Raw genomic sequence first — 11,787 nt, forward strand, 5'->3', positions numbered from 1 at the left:
GATCCTAACTCCCAATGTGATGAAATTAAGAGGTAAGGCCTTTGAGAGTTGATTAGGTCATGGATTGAAGTCCTCATGAATGGGGTTATCTTTATAAAAGATACACTAGAGAACTCCCTTGTTCCCTCCCTGAGGAGGACACTGGGAAAAGAACCAGGAAGCAAGCCCTTACCAGACACCAAATCTGCTAGCGCCTTGATCTTGGACTTCCCACGACTACAGAATTGTGAGAAATAAGTGTTTGGTGTTTGAGCCACCCAGTCTATGGTATTCTGTTATAGTTGCCCAAATGGACTAAGACAGTATGTGTGTGTGTGTGTGTGCATGTACACACACACACACACACACACACACACACACACACACACACTGATGATTTAGGATACATTCCGAATAGATGTACTTTGTCTGGCATTTTGTCTTGTTTCCATTTGTTTTCTTCCAGTTATGGATGCTCCACATGGTCCCATAGCTCTGTTGTAAGAGTTATCAGAGAATACAGCCCTATCCCTGAAAGGAAAAGAAATGCAATTCCTTCTTTTTGTGCCCATCCTTCCCCGACATTCTAACATTCACTGATGAGGATTTGCTGAGATACTTGATCCCTCAGACTTCAGTTTATCACTAATATTGCAGAATATGTCACAATAGAAAAGCTTCAGTGGTTCACAGTCAGTGCCAGAGTCCTCATTAAGGAGAGGGTTTCTCTGACTCAGCCAGAGATGGAGTACATTTCTTGCTCGGAATGTTCTAGTGTCATTTAAAAACAATGGATTTATAGAAGCAGTTTCCTTTTAAAAGCAAAAAAGAAAAGGAAATTCCAAAAGTACTCTTATAAAAAATATTATTTTGACAAGATATATACAAAAATTTATTTTCAGGGAAAAACTTGTCTTTTCATACAATTTCACAAACATTTAAAGAACGGTTATAAAGAAAATGTTTCTATTTTCGTCTGTATGCTACAGAATAACACGAAGAGCAAGTTTTTGTTTGGTTTTATTTGGCTCCATAGAATATATGATTTATGTTCATAAAGAGAATGCCTCAATGTCATAAGGTAGTGAAAATAATAAAACTATTTCTATAGAATGGATGCTAATATACATATAGTAGTTAAGAAGTTTTCAAGCAAGGTTTTTTCTAATTTTGGAGATAAGGGGACTTCAAATTAGTTAAGAGAAATCACATTATATGATATCTAACTAATAATAGCCAATTCATAATAAATGCATAATAGTTGTATAGAGTTTACTATATGACAGGTGCTGTTCTAAGGGCTTTACAGATGTTAGCTTATTTAATCTTCCCAGTACTCCGATGAGGTGGGTCTTATTGTTATACCAGTTTTACATATGAGAAAACTTTACACAAGTTGGCAATTCCTTGCCCAATCTTACACTGTAGTGGAGCTGGATGTGAATGGAGGCAGTCTTGCTCTACAATTTGTGCTCTGAACCACTGGGCCATACTGCTTTGTTCCAACTCAACCAGGAGTAGTATTTAAAAACTTTGCTACACAGTTGTAGATATATTTCTTAGGACATTTTAACCTGTAAACAAAGGTATTGTTTTCTTGTCTCAACCTTTTTTAACTGCCTTTCATTTTTAGTCCTTTTAATTCAACCCATGTCCACAAAGATGCCAGTAGTTTGGGACTGGTAAGATGAGCTCCTCTCATAGAAGGTGCTTAATAAATGTCTCTTAAATGAATTAAAATGTAGCTATCAGTCCTAGGGAAAGGCCTTGGTTTTCCCTTTCCTATATCAGCAACTCCAAATGTAACTGGACATATATAGGTCAACATACAACATACAAAGGGTATCTATTTTTTTCTCTCTGCCTAGCACTCTCCTTTCTTCTGGTAGAAGAATCCATCTTTTCCATGGAGAAGTCATTCCCTGTGTGGCAGTGGGCCTGCTCCCGCTGCCATTTGCTCGACCACTGCACAGGCATGAGCATGTGACCCTGGCTTAGTTTTAGCTAATGAAAGTCTTCATTCACAGTGATTGGTTCAGGGTTGTACATATGATCCAAGCAGGAAAGTGCCTAACCATTGTCTGTCAATTCCAAATCCATCCTTCTTTGCCTCGCTTTGTGATCTTAAAGTTGGGCCCTGTAAACATTTCTCTTCCACCCACTAGTGGAATGTTAAGGTTCATCAGTAGAGGGCAATGGAGTGACCCTGCAAGGCAATAGTAGCAGGAAGCTAATTCCCTTCCAGGTCCTAATCCTCCATTATTACTGTTATTTAGGGTGTAAGCCTAGTGGCTAGCAGGGCAATTCTACCTATATCCTCAGGCCATGCTCTCCTCCTCTGCAGCCACCCACACCCTCTGGCAACAGTTAATTTCTTTAATAGACCAGTTGCAGCTGGACTACACCCTCCCACAATGGCAAGCTGCTTCCATTGTTTGGTCCTGGCCAGCACCCTGTGGCAAGTTTCTTTGACCACCAGTAAGCTTCTGGTTCTCATGCTAGCCATGCCCTCTCCAAAGAGGCCTGAATCTCATTTGTGATGAGGAGGGGACTCCTTTAGTCCTTAGTCTTTCACTGTTCACCCATCCTTAGTTTAAAGTTAGTAACTGCTATTTTGTACCTGCTCTCTGTTCAAGTAACCAGTGTGGCTTCTATCTCCAGACAGGATTCGCAGTTTCCTCTGAAATTACATAGAGATTCTGGGAAAAAAGAAGATGGTTTCTCTCCTCTTGCTGGATCAAGAGCTGTTAAGTATAAGGTAAGCTGGGCTGCTTGAGGCCATTGTCCCCAAACAGAGAGAGGCTATTTTCAGTTGGAAAAAAAACAAAACAAAAAACAGAGATGACGTCATACATAGAGATAAATAGATAAGAGAGACAAATGAAGGTGGAGAGCTGCCATGACTGAAGATAGTTTTCCAGTCATATTACCAATAAATCCCCCCCGCCTTTTTTTTCTTTTTTTTTTCAAAAAATTTTTTTAACGTTTTATTTATTTTTGAGACAGGGAGAGACAGAGCATGAACGGGGGAGGGTCAGAGAGAGGGAGACACAGAATCTGAAACAGGCTCCAGGCTCCGAGCTGTCAGCACAGAGCCCGACGCGGGGCTCGAACTCACAGACCGCGAGATCATGACCTGAGCCGAAGTCAGCCGAAGTCGGCCGCCCAACCGACTGAGCCACCCAGGCGCCCCCTACCTTTTTTTTCTTAAGCAAGTTTGAGTTGGATTTCTGTCTCTTGAAATTGAAAGAACACTAACTAGGATATAAAGTAGATTTACCACAAAAGAAATATTATTTACTTTTCATTTTTAGTTTTTAATAGTATCTTTAATTTTTAAAAGGATCATTTATTTATTTAACTTTTATTCACAATCTCCCAAGGGCAGTCTCTGAAGGCTGTCTGCTGTCTGCTCTCCTATGCTGGAGGAGGATCCGGGAGATGCATTGCAGTAAGTATCCACTGCAGGGGTGCCCAGCTTGGTCTGAGGAATCTGAACAGATCTCCCAAACAAAGTGACTACGGAGCTGATGCCCAAGGGTGTGTTAGAGCCGTCCAACACTCATGAAGTTAGGATACGTTAACCTGATCATTAAACAGATATTTATGAAGTCTTTCCATATTGTGTGCAAAGTATTGTGGTGGATGCCAGGGATACAAAACTAAATAAACTCCCCTATTTTTAAGGAGATTGTATTAATCATGTGTTTTATTTTCTGTATTCTGATGCTTTGACATCTGGAGCCTTATTGACCCTGCAGGGGTCATACCCTCGCTACCTTCCTTATCAGGCTCTCTCTTACATAGGGCCAGCAGTCTACGGCCATACCACCCTGAACGCACCCGATCTTGTCCTACATAGGGCCACCTGCCATAATCAACCCAAGGCCAAGTACCAATCATCTGGGGACAGCTCCTAAATCCCAGAGCCCACTGAAATTAATCAAATGAGCCAATCCCAAACTTGCTTACCCTGCCTCATTCATTTCTCCCCATGGAAACCACAGTAAAGACTCTTGCCCATGCTTCCCCCCTCTTCCTCTGCCTCTTGACAGACCCAGGGGGGCTTCCCTGCGTGGCCCCCTGTGGTGTGGCATGCTTGGCCCCTCCCCTTGGGATCTGTGAATATAACAAACCATCTTTTTAATGGCAATTGTTTCCTGGTCTGTCAGCCTTACCGAACCTCCAATTTTTCTATGTCTAAACTATATTTTAAAACAGAGACCATATTAGGGGAACTTTAAAAAATTTTACTATTCTTAATCAATCTATAGGTCCTTGAAAACAGCAGCCACACTCACCTTATTCATGGTTGTATCCTCGTCCATAACTCTCAGTTACTATTATAATTTTCCCACGTGGATTTCCAAGCATTGTTCATCTAATATCACTTATATTTATTCCTTCTGTCTGATTTCTACCATCTCCACTCCACTTCAGGCTCTTATGACCCCTAACTAGGCTCACCCTTCGGGTCATTCCCTTCATCTTTTCTTATTTTAGGTTTTTGTTCATGGTCAGTTCAAATGGCACAAGATCCACAAAGCCTCCCCTGACCTTTTCAACTAGGTGTAGGTTTCTATTCCTTTAAATGTCACACTGACTTGTTTCAACCTTTCATTGCACACTCTGCCTCTTGTTCTTGTTATCTCTCCCTTTATTTTATCTATCAGGTTCTCAGCCCCTTGAAGACATTTCTGTATTCTTAGCTCCTAGCATGGTGCTGGTAGGAAGTATTTTACAAGTGTTTGTTGAATGATAGAAAAATACTGGATTATAAACTTGAGGGCAGGGTACATGTTTTACTTGTCTCTGTACATCATGGAATGCCTACCATAAGATCTTGCTTATAGGTGATCTCTAAATATTTAGGAAATCGAATAAGCCTATAAAGTAAGTAAAATAATTAGTATTAATAATCCTATCTGACAGATAAAGAAACTGAAGCTCAGAGAAGTTAATGCTTTTCCCAAGGTTACCAATTCAGGTTACCAAGTCTATGCCCAATATAGCTGGGTTAGAACCCAAGCACTTAGCCACCTACTCCAGAGTACATGTTTCCCCTATCTGCAAGTAGAACATTCCTGTGAAACCTTTTATAAGCCAAATTGGTGAAAAGCAAAGAGGCAATTTTTAACTTATATGAGCACGCCCAGACCCCCAAAATAACCTCTCTTAGGCTTTCTTATACTTTGAGACACAACTTGCTGATGGATACACAAAATAAATCAAGATAAAATACGGATGTTCACAGGCATGGTTTAAAGCCATGGAGGCTTGATGCTGAGATGCTGAGTGTATTTCCTGGGGAGGTGGTTCTACTTTTGCTTCTTGGGGTGCACGTTGCCTATATAATGGCTTGCTGGGAAACAAATGCTGAATGCTATTTTTTTCATCCCCTTTTCATAAAAGTGAAAATATTCTTTGGATTTCTTTCAGTTAGCAAAAACAGGTAATAATGTAAGTCCTTCATAAAAAGCAAAGTGGCTTCATGCAAATTTTTGATAACCTGGGGTTAACTGTATTTCCCATTACCCATTATCACAATAATAGGTGGCATGTTATACAGGTTGTTGTGGACTGAATGTTTATGTTCCAAATTTATATGTTAAATCCTAACTCTCAATGTGATGATATTTGGAAGTGTATTTAAGTCATGAGGGTAGAGCCCTCCTGATGGGAATAGTGCCCCTACAAGGAGAGGCAAGACAGATAGCTTACTGTCTTCGCTCCATGTGAGGATACAAAGAGGTCTGCAATCTGCAATCCATAAGAGGGCTCTCACCAGGACCTGACTACTGGTGCCTTGATCTCAGACTTCCAGCCTCCAGAACTGTGCAAAGTAAGTGTTTGTTGATAAGCCAAACCATTTATTGTATTTTGTTATAGTGGCCCAACTGACAAAGACATATGTTTTTGAAATCCTCTTGATTTTCATAAGATTAGAAATGTATCATGACCTTTATTGACAATAGAGAGTTGGATATGTCTCCTGTATTGATTTAATAAAAGGTGAAGATTTATAATATCGTAGCTGCATAAGATGAGGAATTGGCAAGTATGAGAAATTTAGCATTATTTTCTTGAGAATGACACATCAAAAGTTGATCTGAATCTCTGATTTCCCAGAATTTTTACTGGCTGGGCTTATTCCACACACCTCCCCCCTACCTTGGCAATATCTCATGAGCTATTGATAAATTATTAAGCCCTGATGCAAACCCAAGTGCCAGGATTAACCATAAAATTGTGTATTCATCAGGGTCTAGTCAAGAGACAGAAAACATAACAGTTATTTTGACAGAGAAAGTTTACTATGAAGAGATGTTGACTAGGGGAAAAGAATCTTTAACTGAAAAAGTAAAAGAAGCACTGTGTCATAGATGTAGCAGCTGCAAAAGGAAGTACCACCCTCTAGTTGTGGGGAAGTGAAGGAAAGAGGTTGAAATTATTAAAACTTAGAAACTTAGAGAGGAGGCCCCATGCAGCTGAACATCAGGTCTCTGAGGAGGAATGCTATTTGGCTGATGTCTTGAAAAATGTACTTGGGGATACAGGAGTGCTGATGCATAGGGGCACTTGTACCCCAATGTTTATAGCAGCACTTTCAACAATAGCCAAATTATGGAAAGAGCCTAAGTGTCCATCAACTGATGAATGGATAAAGAGGTTGTGGTTTATATATACAATAGAATACTACTTGGCAATGAGAAAGAATGAAATATGGCCTTTTGTAGCAACATGGATGGAACTGGAGAGTGTTATGCTAAGTGAAATGATTCATACAGAGAAAGACAGATACTATATGTTTTCACTCTTATGTGGATCCTAAGAAACTTAACAGAAGACCGTGGGGGAGGGGAAGGGAAAAAAAAAGTTAGGGAGAGGGCCAAACCATAAGAGACTATTAAAAACTGAGAATAAACTGAGGGTTGAAGGGGGAGGGGGGACGGAGGGGAGGGTGGGTGATGGGCATTGAGGAGGGCACCTGTTGGAATGAGGACTGGGTGTTGTATGGAAACCAATTTGACAATAAATTTCATATTAAAAAAAAGAAAACTGTACTTAGGATTGTTTTTAATCAGACATGGTAAAACACACAGATGTACACATGATTTTCATGAAGGAAGAAAAGTTCATTTTCATAGGTCTCTGGAAAAAGGAGACAGCATTCTATGCAGGGCAACATGGGAAGCATCAGGGTGGGTCAGGAGGTGGAAGAAGGAGGAGAAAGCCTGAGTACAAGCCTTTATTGTGGTGTCTTTGAGAAAGGCAAGGCAGGGCATGTTATTAGGATTGGGTGGTTTGGGTGGTTTCTACAGGCTCTGGGCTATAGAAGCTATCTAGTACCTGGCCCTGGAGTGATTTAGGGCAGGGGGAATATTGGCTTGGTGAGTGAGGGTTTGGTAAAGGAAATCATTGGGCTTTGGGCTTTGCAGTTGGTTGGTTTGCTCATGGGCTAGTTGTTTACTATCTTTAGAAATTAGCTAACCCAGGGGCATCTTGCTGGCTTAGCTGGTGGAGTGTGTGACTCTTGATCTCAGGGTTGTGAGTTTGAGCCCCATGTTGGATATAGAGATTACTTAAAAATAAAATCTTAAAAAAAAAAAAAGTCCATAGAAATTAGCTAACCCTGGGGGGGGGGGGCAGTGTTCAAGGCCTCCACAATGTTTAAACATTATAAAATATAGAAGATAAAAACTATGATTAATACAGGTAGGCTGGTGTTTTTGAGTTCTGACAGTTGCCAGCTGCTTCCCTGGGCCTTTCTTCCCATAAGTTAAACTTTCTTTATTCTCCAGGATCAGAGGGGGTAGCTAACATCTAACTTTCAAAGGGAAGGGAGTTTCTGGCCCTTGTCATACAGCAATCTGAAGAGTTCGCACTAGCAATGATTGCCTAGATAGATATTCTAGATATTTTGGAAGAATATATATACCCATTTCCTCATCTCACTTGAGGACTTCAAGGTTCTCAGTTCATTAATAAATATCAAATATCTACTGACAGCAGAGACGTTTAACTGTTTTTAAACTGGAGAGAAAAGTGAGACCTGAGATGAGCATTGCCTCTACCTTCTACCTCTTCTGCTTCCTCCTGTATATCTCCTGTCCCCATTGCCAGGACTCGGAGATTTCAGAAAAAAGTGTTCATGTAAATAATTGCCAGCTGAATTTGTGAAAGGTATTTTTAGTTTGTAAGAGTTTTACTCCTCCTCAAATTAAGCTTTTATGATATGAGTTGGATAGAAAACAGAACCTGAAACAAAGGTTCATGAGAATGTTTTATTGGGGAATGCAATCCCAGGGCAGCAAAAGAGAGGGGGCAAAGAGTTTGAGGCAGAGAGGGAGGGTGGAACATTACTGCACTGGCCAAAGCTTCAAAAGAAATACAGCTTCTACTTGGTCAAATAGGATGTCTTCATATAGGCTTAATGGAACCACTGTAAAAAGGGACAATTCATTGTAGGAAAGAAATAAAATAAATTTATCTGTTGATTGTAGGAAAGAAAGAAAGCGAATTTATCTGTTGGTTCCTTCTTGCCTTATGACTCTCACCGGTAAAAGTATGCCCCATTTTTGTTGTGTTAATTGATCCCTTTGGACAGCTGATAGGAAATCCATATTCTATGCGTCCCAGCACAGTTTCTCTTTGGATCTGGAATTGGTATTGGACCTGCCATAGCTGCTGCCATTCCAAGCATGATGAAGGCCATGCCGGCCTCCAGCCTGCCCCCTTGGAGGAAGGAGAACTTCAGCAGTGTTAGGAGGAGAGGCAATGGTGAAGGTAACCACAACTTTCCACTGAGCAAGAGGCAAGTGACAAAGAACTAATGTGAGGTTGAGCACAAATTAGATCTGATACAGAGAGTAATGGGTAAGGAGTAAATCAGAGATCGGAAATATTTATAAAAGTGAATATCATTGGAAAAATGGAAAGTTCCAGAAGGATATGTCTGGAATATGGATTTATAGATCATGGGAGACAGAGATCTCCATCAGCACATGGAACCACAATGTGTGTGAGGTGCAGCTCTGCCTCAGGAGGCAGAAGGCCTGGTCCCACTTCCCTGTCTTCCCTTAGCTGTGGCATTTTGACATGGTCTTGGATTAGTTTCTTTTTTTAACTCTTTTTTTTTTAAATGTTTTTTAAATTTATTTTTGAGAGAGGCAGCATGATCAGGGGAGGGGCAGAGGGAGATGGAGACACAGAATCTGAAGCAGGCTCCAGGCTCCAAGCTGTCAGCACAGAGCCCTACGCAGGGCTCAAACTCGTGAATGGTGAGATCATGACCTGAGCCGAAATCGGACACTTAACCGACTGAGCCACCCAGCAGCCCCCAGAAGCTCAGTTTTAACCTAATATATGCACCAGTGGATCTGACAATGAGCTACTGCATCAGGCAGTCAGCCGATCTGAAGTCTAGGCCTGACTGTCAGCAGCCAGCCACATGATCACGTGTAAATCAGTTAACATCTATATCTACGTTTCATCAAAGCAGAAACTCTGGTTTCCAATCACCTTGGTTGGAGTCCCAGTGTTAGCACTGACCAGGTGTGTGATCCTGGTCACATTACTTGAACTCTTTGATTCCTTTTCCTTATATGTCTAGTGGGGCTGCTGTGAGCAAATTCACATGAAATGTCTGACCTAAGTGCCCACTCAAATGTTCATTAGTATTTCCTTAATTATAAAATGAGGTAGTTAGACCCATAGATCCTTAGGACCCATTTCAGCTTTAACATTCCATGATTCCATACTCTGATCATTACTTAGCTATTATAGATGCTTCATGAGCATTTATTATGTATGTAGTCCTGTGCTATCTTGACCTCAGAAGCACACAATCTTCTTGAGACAGTCACATAGATTAGAAATTAGAAGCCATACATAGTAATCTGCAATATTGTGATAGGGAGTGGTATCTTAAAAGCATAATAAATCTCATTTAGAGTTCTAAGATTGATGGCTTGTCAAGCACATTATTCTGGGAAAATCCACTTTGTCAGTGTTGAAGAATATGCTTATGACAGGTCCTTACAGTTCTTTAAAACATTTTATAGATGCCCAGTATGTGTTCAACTGATAACTAATGGAGTATTGTTGGAGGAAGTGTTCACATAGGGTTTTATTCTAAAGTTGGAAGCATGGTAAATTACACGTCATTGCTTAGTCTAACTGCTCTCTATAATGATATATTTCCAAAGGAAAAAGTAACATTAAAATTAATATTCAACTGGTGACTTGAGTTGAACTGAAATGCTTTCTGTTGCCAAAAAGGTTACCATGGTTAGGGTTTTAGGTTCAGTACAAAATACTGCACACAAGAAATAAAGGACAGTGTCTTATTCATCAACAGGAAAGACTCTCCAACTGTTCAGGGAGCAACATTAAATGCCTGACTCAAAAATTCCATTCAATTGAATTAAGAAGATAGAAAAGAAAATTTGGAAAAGTATGTCACTTAAGAAGTGCGTTTGGATTAGAAAAAAGTTCATTTTTAATGAATAGTGCTAGGCAAAATGGAAACATCTGTAGTATTATTAGGCATTTAATAAAACATGAAGAAAAGTATTTAAGAGGGCTTAAGGCAGGACTCCCAGAAGTTTATTTTAGGATACTCAGGAAGATGCTATTATGGGGTGCAAGACGCTGTGGTAAGATGCTGAACTTTGATTTTAGAACATGTTAGTTCAACCTCTTAATCTGCTACTTACTGTTTTAGATCACGTTGGCCAGAGGTCCTATCCACTCCATGATTTGGTTATCTATAAAATTGAGAGGCTGAAACAAAATTATTTCAAATTTATTTTGACTGTTGTTTATAGTGTTATCAAAGTTTTACATGCATATAATTTAAAGAGATAAGTAATTTAACAAAGCTTGCTTGAAAAACAGCATCCCTTCCCCCACCATTTTCCTATGATCAGAAGAAAACACTTCAACTCTTAGAGTTGTTCCTTTAATATTTGCTTCTGTATCTCTAGGTTAAATGCTTGCATTATTAATTTAAAAATTGAAGTAAAATATACATAAACATAATATTTACCATTTTAACCATCTTAAGTATACAGTGAAGTGGTATTAAGTACATTCACTTTTTTGTGGAATCATCATCACTACCTGTCTCCAGAACTTTTTCATCATCCCAAACTGAAACTCTGTGCTCATTAAACATTAACTCCTTATTACCACCCATCTTTAGGCCTTGGTAACCTCCATTCTGCTTTCTGTCTTTATGTATTTGACTACCCTAGGTACCTCATCTAAGTGGAGTCATACAGTATTTGTCCTTTTTGTCTGGCTTATTTCACTTAGTATCATGTGGTAGCATGTGCCAGATTGTCCTTCCTTTTTAAGGCTGAATAATATTTTGTTGCATGTACATACAGCATTTTATTTGTCATTTGTCCATGAAGGGCATTTGGGGTGCTTTTACATTTTGGCCAGAGTGAATAAAGCTGCTATAAACATGGGTGTACAAACACCTGTTTGAGTCTTTGCTTTCAAATCTTTTGGATATATACCCAGAGGTGGAATTGCTGGATCATATGGTAACTCTGTGTTTAATTTTTTGAGGAAATGCCAGACTATTTTCCATAGTGGCTGCACCATTTTAAATTTCTACCAGCTGTGCACCCATGTTCCAATTTCTCCACCTCTTCACCAGTACTTGTAGTTGTTGTTGTTGATGTTGTTACTGTTATTATTATTATTTGGAATGCTTCATAAATTTGTGTGTTGTCCTTGTGAGGGGCCATGCTGATCTTCCCTGTATTTACCTATAAACACATTTAATACATGTGT

The 11,787-nt window shown here is 39.7% G+C and overlaps 1 pseudogene; it reads right to left on the minus strand.

The window, feature by feature from the left end:
- Positions 1 to 11,690: 11,690 nt before the first annotated feature.
- On the minus strand, positions 11,691 to 11,787 carry LOC113600936 (uncharacterized; annotated as a pseudogene).

Source organism: Acinonyx jubatus, chromosome B1, assembly GCF_027475565.1.
Source record: "Acinonyx jubatus isolate Ajub_Pintada_27869175 chromosome B1, VMU_Ajub_asm_v1.0, whole genome shotgun sequence".
Lineage (NCBI taxonomy): Eukaryota > Metazoa > Chordata > Mammalia > Carnivora > Felidae > Acinonyx > Acinonyx jubatus.